The sequence below is a fragment of the Macaca fascicularis genome, chromosome 8 (genome assembly GCF_037993035.2).
Source record: "Macaca fascicularis isolate 582-1 chromosome 8, T2T-MFA8v1.1".
Lineage (NCBI taxonomy): Eukaryota > Metazoa > Chordata > Mammalia > Primates > Cercopithecidae > Macaca > Macaca fascicularis.
This window is the reverse complement of record NC_088382.1, coordinates 16,789,932-16,801,681: the sequence shown is the minus strand read 5'-3', so window position 1 is coordinate 16,801,681 and position 11,750 is coordinate 16,789,932.

Here is an 11,750-nt window from a genome sequence, read left to right as displayed (position 1 = left end):
GATCTGCAGTTTCAATAAAATCCCTCAGAATCCCAGTTGGCTTCTTATAGAAATTGACAAGCTGATCTAAAATTATTAAGGAAACTTAAGGGAACCAAAATAGCCAAAACATTTTGAAAAGGAGGACAAAGTTGGAACACTAACACTTCTTAATTTCAAAATATACTACAAAGTTAGTGTAAGTATATGGTGTTGGCATAGTTTAGACATATGCATCAAGAGAATAAAACTGAAAGTCTAGAAATTTGTTCTTATGTTTATGAGAAATTTTGTTTAGACAAGGATGCCAAGACAATTAAATAGGCAAATAATAATTGAACAAATGGTTTTGGAAAAATTAGATATCCACAAACTAAAGAATGAAGTTTTATTTGACTCCTTTCTTACACCATACGCAGAAAAATTAACTCAAAATTTAAGAGGTGAAGCCATAAACTATCTTAAAAGTAAACTTAGGGGTAAATATTTGTGACCCTTAATTAGGCATAGCCTTTTTACTTATGACACAAAAAGGACAAGCAAAGAAAGAAAAAATAAATTTGACTCCATCAAAAGGAAAAAAAATGTGTTTCAAAGGGTATCATTGATAAATTGACAAGACAAGCAACAGAATGGAACAAAATATTTGCAAATCATATACCTGTTAAGGGACTTGCATAATAACTGTATAAAGAACCATTACAACTGAACAGTAAAAAGACAAGTAACTCAGTTTGAAAATGAACAAAAACTCTCAATCAACATTTTCGCAAAGACGATCTAAAACTAGCCAAAAAACAAATGAACAAATACTCAACATTAGTTGTCATGAGAGAAATGCAAATCAAGACCAACTACAATGAGATACAACTTCACACCCACAAGGATGTTGCCAAAAAGACACATAATAACAAGTGTTAGGGAAAATGTAAAAATATTGGAACCCTCACATATAAATGAGACTGCAAAATGGCTCGGCTCCTATAGAAAATACTCTGGCAATTCCTACAAAAAGTGTTAAACAAAGTTTTCATGACTTAGCAATTTCATTCCTAGTAATATACCCAAGAGAACTGAAAATATATATCTAAACAAAAACTTATACACAAATATTTATACCAGTATTATTCATAATTGCCAGAAAGTGGAAACAAGCCAAATATCTATCAACTGGTAAGTGTATAAAATAAAATATAGCACATACACATAATGAAATATCACTCATTCAAAAAGTAATTCATGCTACAATGTGTTTGAACCTTGAAAACATTATACTAAGTGAAAGAAGCCAGACACAAAAGATCACTTATTGTATGAAATCATTTATATAAAATGTCTAAAGCATGAGAATCTATGGAGATAGCCTGTAGATGAAGGATTGCTTACGGCTGGATGAGGGGTTGGAGAACAATAAGGTATGACTGGTTATGGATACAGCATTTCTTTGGGGAATGTTGAAATGTTCTAAAATTGATAGTGATGACTGAAAAACACTGAATATTCTAAAAGCCATTGAATTATTTGCTTACATGGGAAATCATATAGTTTATAAATTATATGCCAAAAAATCTGGTATTAGGGAAACAATTTAAGAAAATTATTCATAACTAAATTTTAAAAATTATTTCATTGGTGCTATATCAGCTTCAACTCAGATTTTTAAAATATTTCAATTATACTACTGTATAGTTTGTTTCTTACTTTAGGCTATTTTAAGAAGACAACTGAATTATGTGACTGAGCTAGAAGTTATTAGTTTACTAAAGAAATATTGTATCACAAATTTTTATCTTTGTCATTAATTTTTACTGTATACTCTACTATTATTATTCTGTGGCACTTTATGTATTTAATAATTTTGAGTATTAAAGTAAAATAAATTAGAAACTGGCCATTTTCTCTTAGTTTGATGTGACTTCTGACAGCTATCAACACATCTGAAGTCACAGTTTGGGGTTCTGTTTTGTAGACTATACAATTATTATAATTCAATTAAGTAATTAGTTAATAATGATTTGTTATACATAAGATCCAGAAGTGGTATGCAGTAAACCTGAAAACCAATCCCAGCTTTCTAACCAACTTCTAACCCATCAAAATCATTTAAATATTGTAAGATTTACTTTTTCATTGATAAGATTAGGGGCATTGACTAAAATATACACAATGTACTCTTAAAATTCTAGACAGCCAATATTAACAGCAGAGTAAACACATTTGTTGTCAGTTCTATAAAAATGTAGCAATTTATTAAAAAGAGCACCACAGATTGGAAGAATATTTGTTATAAAAATAATTATAAATAATCTAAAAATAATATTTGGAGGCAAATAAACAAGACAAGTTGGCACTTTTCCTTTAACTCTTATTGAAATTAAAATAGGGACCAGGTGCAGTGGCTCACATCTATTGTCCCAGCTACTCAGAAGGCTCAAGCGGGAGGACCATGTGAGCCCTGAAGTTAGAGGCCTCAGTGAGCTATGATCTCACCACTGCACTACAGCCTGGGTAACGCAGCGAGAAAGAGTCTATTAAAAAAATGAAGAAAAAATCAGAAGGAATGAAGGGAGGGAGGGAGGTGTTTAGCTGAGGGAGAAGGGACCAAAATGGAGGAAGGTGAACAAGATGGCACAGTCCCGATTTCTTCCGGGTTCTTCATCACCAACTTTCCCCCGCCGGGGAAAGTGCACAACACCCGACCATGCGCCAGGTGACGTCAATCCGAACAGATGGAAACTTACCCGGCCACGCCTACAGAGACGCCCCTATCACGCCCTTATCTTGCCCACTGCCCTCCCACTTCCAGTAACAATGCATAAAAGTCTGCCCCCGGCAGGAGCTTGCGTGACTTCTTCAGCCCCTCCTACTTGTGGACCGGAGAACCTCACCCGAGAACGCCGGCGCGACTTCCCTGGCCCCCCACACCTGAGGACTGGAAAACCTCACCCGAGAGTGTGCGCATATTTGCAATAAAAGGCTGCGGCTTTCTTACGTACTTTGGCCTCATGTTTAACTATTTGGCTCTCCCAAATTAAATTAAATTAAATTAAGACAGGAGGGAGGGAGTTAAAATAACTTTATTTAATTTACATTTGGGATTATACTGGATCTAAACTGAACTTTTTTTGTTCATCCAGCTTTTCAATCAGGGCTTTAAAAATGCTCTTATCAGAGACCTGAGCCTACCAAGTAGCAGGATTACCCTGCTATTCACCATCCTTCCCTTTATGACTTTACACATGCCAAGTTTCTAGTTGCCATAGCTTTTACCACAATACTACTAAGATCTGAAAGACTTTTTTGTTTGTTTGCTTGTTTTAGTGGCTGTGAGGACAGTCACCTGCATGGGCAAACCTGCCATTCAAGTCCCTTCTTTTTGTCATTTGCTACTTTAGTGATGAGCTGTGACTATGCATAGGTGTTGTGCAGGGCAAGAAGGATGGTAAGAGGCCTCAGGACGAGTTACAGAAAGAACAAAGGCATGAGTAGACCAGGAAATAGAACTTTGCTTACAGAATTCCTATGCCTGCCTTTATGAGCAGTCCTGGGAAACCTGCTGGTTTCCTTGCCTGTAGGTGAATTTCAAGAGAGTTACAGAGATGGGATGACTTTCCAACACCGTTGTTAAGAAAGGGCTATACTTTAAAACTTACGAGACAAGAAAACAAAGAATCTTTTCCCTGGCAACCCAGCTATGAACTGACAATTTGTTAATGACACATTAACAGCCAACAGGAACAGAGCCTGCTTACCTACTACTTAAGAATGTGCAAATCAAGAGAAATGAATGTGCATTTGATGTAATGTGCATTTGCAGTAGGCAAAGGAGAAAGCAATGCACCTAAGATAACTAAGCTATCAAATAAGGAAAAGAAACAAAACATTCAAATGAAGTATTCCTAGAAAACCAGTTACTGGACAAGAGAGCTTTCACTTACATCAAACGCACATTCATACACACTTTTTAAAGGTAAAATGTGAGGGTGTAATTTTTCTTCTTTTTTTTTTGGAGATGAGGTCTCAATATATTGCCCAGACTGGAGTGCAGCAGTGTGATCACAGCTCACCGCAGCCTTGACCTCCTGGGCTCAAGCGATTCTCCCTCCTCAGGCTCTCAAACAGCTGGGATTACAGGTATGCACCACCATTATGTTGCCCAGGCTGGTCAAAAGTGTAAATTTTAAACATAGAAAATGAATTAAGTTGATAATTACTACTACGACCTGAATTATAAGTCTGCAAATCAAGAGAAAATAATGGCTCAAATGAACAAGAATATACATTCTACATTAAGACTGAAAGAAGACACAAAATGTTTTTAAGTCATAAACCTTGTAACAGATAAATCTAAATTGATAATGATGGTGTGGCTCAAACTTTTAGTGTAAGGGCTAAATAATGATTCTAAAATAAAATGGATTACAGATGAATTAAAATGTCTATACCATCACAATTCTCAGAGTTAGTTGGGAAAAGGGGAGTTTAACGCATTCTAAGACCTCATTTTGTATCATGATAATGTAAACAACTGGGGACTAATACCCATTGGTAAAGGGGCAATGCTGATATCTTGATTTTACTTAATTTTTTTAAAGTCTTCAAAGTAGAAACAATAAATTAATAGCAACAGATAAAACATCAAAAGTAAAAAAGAGAAAATGAAAACACACTATAAAATAAACAGAAAACAAAATGAGATGGAAGGCATGGTTTAAGATATTTATGTTGACTGAGTATTGAGTTCAGTGACCCAGTTCTCCTACTGGATTAAGAATCAAGTCCCGGCCGGGCGCGGTGGCTCACGCCTGTAATCCCAGCACTTTGGGAGGCCAAGGCGGGCGGATCACAAGGTCAGGAGATCGAGACCACGGTGAAACCCCGTCTCTACTAAAAATACAAAAAAAAAATTAGCCGGGCGCAGTTGTGGGCGCCTGTAGTCCCAGCTACTCGGGAGGCTGAGGCAGGAGAATGGCGTGAACCCGGGAGGCGGAGCTTGCAGTGAGCTGAGATCGCGCCACTGCACTCCAGCCTGGGCGACAGAGCGAGACTCCGTCTCAAAAAAAAAAAAAAAAAAAAAAAAAAAAAAAGAATCAAGTCCCATCTATATGTCGCTTAAAATAAACTTTCAGAAAGACTTTTAGCAATTTAAATACAAAGATACAGTTAAGGTGGATGTTAAAACGATAGAAAAAAGATACATAATGAAACTCATGAGAAACCCGGAGTGACCGTATAAATGTCAGACATAGTAAACATTAGGATAAGATATACTACTAGAGACAAAAAGGATATTTTATCCCTCTCAAAATCGCAATTCAATTTTTGTAGGAAGTACCATGCTTATTCCCAAAGTTACATGGAAGCAAAAGAGACATATAATAGTCAAAACAAATTTTAAGTAGAGGACCAAAGAACATTCTCATTACTCAATTTTAAGTTCCACTATAAAGCTACAGTAATAATCAAAATAGTGTGGTATTCACAGAGGATAGACATAGGTTAATGAAGCACACTGAAAAGAAGTAGACCAACAAATATATCATAAATTATTAACAGAGATACCAAAGTGATTCATGGGTAATAGGATATTCTTTTAACAAAAGCTGCTGGAACAAATGAATATTAATGTTGGGGGGTAGGGGGTAGATGCACTTACTTTACACAACAGGCAAGCATTTAAAAAATGAATCATGGTCCTAAATGTAAAAGTGAAAACTGGATGCCACAAAATTAGACTTTTTTATTTTCATTTAGTTTAAAATATTTTCTAATTTTTCTGATTTTTTTCCTTAACTCTTGGGTTATTTACAAAAGTGTTGTTTAATTGCCAAATAGTTGTTAATATCCAAGATATCTTTCTGCATTAATTTCTAATTTAATTCTGATTTAATCAGAGACTATCTCCTATATTATCCCTTTTGTTTAAAATTTCTGAGGCTTGGTTTATGGCCCAGAAATTGGTTCTTTTTTGTTAATGTTCCCTGGACACTTCAATAGTATTATACTGTTTTTATTGTGTAACTTGTACTACAATTGTTGATTAAAGAATTGGATTTTTAGATTTGTTCAAGACTTCTATAGTCTTACTAATTTTTTTCAGGTCTACTCAAATAATCATGGAGCGATGAGGAAGGAGAGGAAAGTATATATACCATGCAAACATTAATCATAAGAAAACTTGTCAAATGTGGTATATTTTTTCATCCCTTCACTTTTAACTAATCCATGTCTTTATATTGAAGTATATTTCTTGTCATCACCATAAAGCTGAACGTTGCTTTTTATTTAGTCTGAAAGGTCTCCCATTTATTTGCATATATGACCTTTTACATTTAATGAAATTACTGATGTGGTTGGGGTTAAATACACCACCTTGCTATTTATTCCTTCTTCTTTGTGATTCTTTTTTACATTTCCTTTTTTTTTGATTAACTTAGTATTTTTACTATTAAATTTCATTTCCACTCATTAACTACACTTCCTTCTGAAAAATACATGTTCTTACTGTTTGCTATAAAGGAAATTACCATATGCATCCTTAACTTATCACAATCTAACTTTAACCAATATTATACAACATCACAAATAATGTATACATATAATAGTATATGTATAATAGTACACATCCATTTTCTTCCCTTTCCTCCATTGTGCTACTGTCATTCATTTTACTTGCACAGATATTATAAAATACAACTTATGCAACTGTGTTTTTGCTTTCAAAAATATCTATTAAATTACAGAAACTAAAAAATAGGAAAAATCTTTCATATTTACCCACATACTTACTATTCCTGGCACTCTCCATTTCTTTGTGTAAATACACATTTTTATCTGCTGTAATTTTCCTTCCATCTAAAGAACTACAAATCTCTCATTATTAATTTTTCTGAAGAATTTTTTCACCTTTGAGTACTTTTCCCATTGGATATAGGGCTTTTTTGCCAACACTTTACAGATGTAATCCTATTTCTGTGTGTAAGGCTTGCATCCTTTGTGTTGAAGTCTGAGAAAAAAAATTCTTACCTTTGTTGCTGTAAGATGCATACCTTTTTATCTTTGGCTGCTTAAAAATGTTTTTCCTTGTTGCTAGTATTCAGTATCTTAATTACAGTGGGTATTGTGTGACTTTATGGTTATCTTGTATAAGATATTCTTGGATCCTTGTTTTATATTTGTTCCAAATTTAGAAAAGATACCTTTTCAAATGTTTTCTGTTTCAGTTATGAACATTCTTAAACTTCCACTATTGCCTTAGATTTTACTTTTTAAAATATTTTTCATTTTGTAATCCAGTCTGGATCATCTTTACTGCTGGATCATCTTTATTGAATTTACTGATTTCTTCTGCAGTGCTCAATCTGTTTTTAATCCCATCTAGGAAATTTTTTATTTTAATGCCTGTATTTTTTTAAGCTCTGAAAGTTTTGTTTCTAGTTTATACTTTTGTTTTCTCCCTTCTTCATGTTCATGCTTTTCTTTAAATTCCCAACATATTCATAATTGACTTTTTAATTCCTTCTCTGCTCTAATTATATTGTCTTTGTCATTTCCAGGTCTATTTCTATTGACTACTTTTTTTTCTTTTACTTATGGTCTACATCTTCCTGATTCTTCTGGTGTCTCATACATTTTGATTGGATGCTGGAATGTGAATTCTGCATTGTTGAGTGCTGAATGGTGCTGTCTTACTTTAATAAGCATTGAACTTCATTCCAGAAAGCAGCTAAATTATTTACAGATGCTTTTATTTATATCAAGGGATTTTAAAAAAAAAAAACAGCTCTGTTTAGATTATATCTACAGTAGTCTTTACTTTAGGACTAGCTTAGTTCTACTAGTAAGGTGTGACATTTCTGTAGTCTATACCCCATGCCTTGTGATTTCAGTGAGGACTCTCCCCGCTGGGGGTTGAAACTCAAACATCTCTCAGCCCTACGTGAGCTCTGGAAATTGGTCAGCCTATAGCCTCATAACATACTTTCCCATGTCTTGTGAAATTTTACCCTAATATATGCACAGCTTCATATTCAACAAGAGACTCAAATGCCCCAATTATATCTATGAACCCCTTTATCTATGTAGCAGCCTCTACTCCGGTATAGCCCCAGGCTCTCTAATCTCTGCCTCTCCAACTTGGTAAGACTGTCATGCTTTGCACAGGTTTACTCTTCCTGCACTAAACTACAGCGATTCTTCCAGGCATAAATCTGGAGTGAACACAAAACTCATCTTACTTCCCTTATTTCAAGGATCACAGTTCCATATTGCCTATTGTTCACTTTCTAAAATTTTTCCCCATTTTTCTGTTTATGCTGGGGGGTAGGTCTGGTCCCATTTACTCTAGGCCTAAAATAAAATTTCTAGAATAAACTTTTTAAGTTGCATCATGGTTATGAGACACTCTGAGGTTAGGGTAACTGTCCTTCAAGATGCATTATATACCATGAAAAGCTATTAAATCATTCTGCATTCTTAAATAGGTAGAATGCATGTGTGTTGGAAATAAAAAGGAGAAGTTGAATGGGCGTTCCAATTTCTCTACTAGTTATCCTTTTGTAGAATGTGGTCTCTCTGTCCCTGAAGTATAAGATTCTGCAGGAACTGATGTCTGGTTTCTGGTGGCATACTGTGCTCTTATTAAGACAACACAGTAAGAGTTACAGTAAACCTAAAACCATGGCTGCTTCCTGGTCATTCGGAAGACTTTATTCCAATAAACAGACCTAACAGGGACTTCTATTCTACCACCAACATGAGTATCACAAGGCTTCTTACGCCACAATGGGTACAACGTCAACTGTCTGAAACTAAGGAGAAGCCCCAGGGGTGTGTGTACTTGCTTCCATGCTTGGTGATAACCAGGAATGTGCAATGGAAGAAACTGCTTCTTAGCAAGGGCAGAGCACTATATTCAAGGTCTCAGATCCCTCAGGATTAAGGCATTCTTTCTCCACTGGGTGAGCAACTACTGTAAGTAGTGTTCGTTTATGGGAAAGAGAATCTAGGATATGTATGAAAAGATAGAAATAGTATCAATTATGGCTGTGAGAACAACTCCGGCAGTGGAACTATATCTTGTCCTATTAGCCTTCCTGTTGTAATTCATTTTTAGAAATTGTGACTGGTCATAACCTGGAAGAATCAGTGTTAGGAAATAGTGGAAAAATTGTGGGCCATAGGTGGCTCTGAGAAGAGCAAAGAATACCCTGAAAGATACTCTCGGTGTGATCCCACTCACCTCTACACACTGAAGGCAATTACTGTGAACTCCTGTGACTCTGCCTGGAAATGTTTTCCTTGGCTATTAAAATATGCCTTGCCCATGTTCAAGACAAGTTGAAAGGGCAGGGAGTCAGTTTGCTTGAAAACAGACCTCAACCAATGTTAGAGGAGTGAGTAGTGAAATGTGCCAGCTTTCTCCCACCTAGTCTGGGATACCTCCGAGGCCTGTTCTTTATTGTCTCCTCAGTTGTTAGTGAAACTGGTCCCAATTACTCATGGTCATGATTGGCTAGATTACGTATCTTTTAGTTGCTTACTCCCCTTCCTTGGCTTACACCCTTGTTTCCTTACCTCCTCCCTGACCCCTCAGAATCACTTTCCAAAGAGCTACTTGCATCCAAATCCTCAGGCCAAAAGCAGCTCTTGGGGAATACAATCCATTATACTATTTATTAATGGATCCCAATATATGCTTCAACGGGCATTGTAAAAAAGTGAAGCAAACGTAGAATTTCCAGTATCTGTGCTAGGACAATTGAGCATCATCTGAAAAACCAAAAACAAAGATACTTGTTTCTGAAAAATTCAATTCCAAATGGACCAAGAATTGAACTCTGAGTAGAAAACCTTAAAAATGTGAAAGAGAGAATATAGGACAATATCTTTATTCCATTTTCAAGGAGAGTGGGGGGGGGAATATTTCATAGACATGTCCCAAATTTTGAAAATCAGGAGGAAAAGACTCACGGTGGGAGAAGATACTCACAACACATGACCAATAGCCCAGAACACATTAATAATTCCAGCGACTCAATAAGAAAGTGGAAAAAAATATCCAAAGGAAAAACGGGTAAAAAAACTATTGTGGAAACTTGGGTGGCAAGCACCAATAAAAAATACCCCTAATCCAAATCTTGTGACCTCACAGTATACATGCAGTGTTTTAAACCTATTGCTGTAATGATTTGAATCACTTACTTTCTTGGCTTTCTGCTGAAAACTTCAGAAGTAAATGAGGTTCCACTATGTGGACTTACTTTATAGAAATTATACAGTAGGAAAATTCTTATTTTTACAGTAAAAATGTCTCCTGAAGCTTTTAATAGAGACATTTTCAAACTGTTGAACAATATGGCCAGTTCTAAGTAAAAAAAGAAATCTCCCAAATGTAATACATATTCTGATTTAAAAGAAAATGGTACTTATAAACTGAGTGATAGAAACATCTGTTGCCATAGTGGTAAGTGAAACAGAGTATTGAGTTGTCAGAATCTTTTTTTGTTACAAATGTTAACAGCCCTTCATCCTGTTATAGTATCTTTAGAAGTGTATTTTCAGCTTTCATTGTATTATGAAACATTTCATATCTTTGCCTTCCTTTAATAGCTAATAAGTACCTTGAGTTAATAATACACTGTCTGATCTTCCAAACAGAGATTCTACCTTTCTAGCGCAGATAAAGTCTTACACCGAGATTCAGTAATTCCAAATAAAAGAAATACTACTACGAGGCGTAAGAAACTTCAATAACTTCTTAATTCCTAAAAACAAATCCCAAAAAACTTTTTTCTAGCACAACAGATATTTGTTATGCATTCCAAAACCACCTTCTTAGAAAAAACATTCCAGCACATTTGTTTCATTTATCATCTTACAAAGAGAGAAATGGTATTAATTCTCAGCTTCAATAGAAGATGATTTTAAGCATAATAGAAACGTGGTGGTCAAACATCAAGTCTTCAAGGAAAGTGAAACATGCCCTTTAGACTTACGACTTTTAACATCGCGCTCTTGTCAAGGAGGTTTTGTTTATCTGTTTGGGGATGCTGTCATGGTGGTAGTCTACTTATAGTTTGAGAATCCTTGTCTTGAAGTTTTACATGTTATCTGGCTGTCTCCAAACCAAAACTCTGTATAGCGATTTCATCTGTCCTAGTTTATAGAAATACACCACAAAGTCATTTTAAGAAATGTTTCATACATAACAGGCTATAGGTGCTATGGTTTGGAAATGGTTTATGCCAACCAAAACTTATGTTAAAACTTAATGGCCAGTGTAACAGTGTTGGGAGGTAGGGCCTATAATAGGTGATTTGAGGTCCTTAAAAATGAATGAATGCCTTTCTCAGGAGACTGGATGAGGTACCACAATACTGGTTTAGTTCTCACAGGAATAGATTTATCTTCACAAAATGAGTTGCTATAAAACAGGTCAGCCTCCTATGTTTGCTTCCTTTCTCTCTCTGTACACACCCATTTCTATTTCCATATTTATGCTATATTATGACACAGCATGAGAAGTTCACCAGAAGCCAACCAGAGGCAGCTACCTTACCTTGAACATCCCAACCTCCAGTACCATAAGCTAAATAAACCTTTTTTTCTTTATAAATTATCTAGTCACAGGTATTTCATTATACTATAAAAGCAAAATACAATCTTGGGACCCCAAACTCACTATGCCCAAGGGAAAAGTTAAACTTGGAAACTGAGTCATGCAAAAACAGCCTTCCTTTTGTTCCCAGATAGCTGTAATTTCATATGCT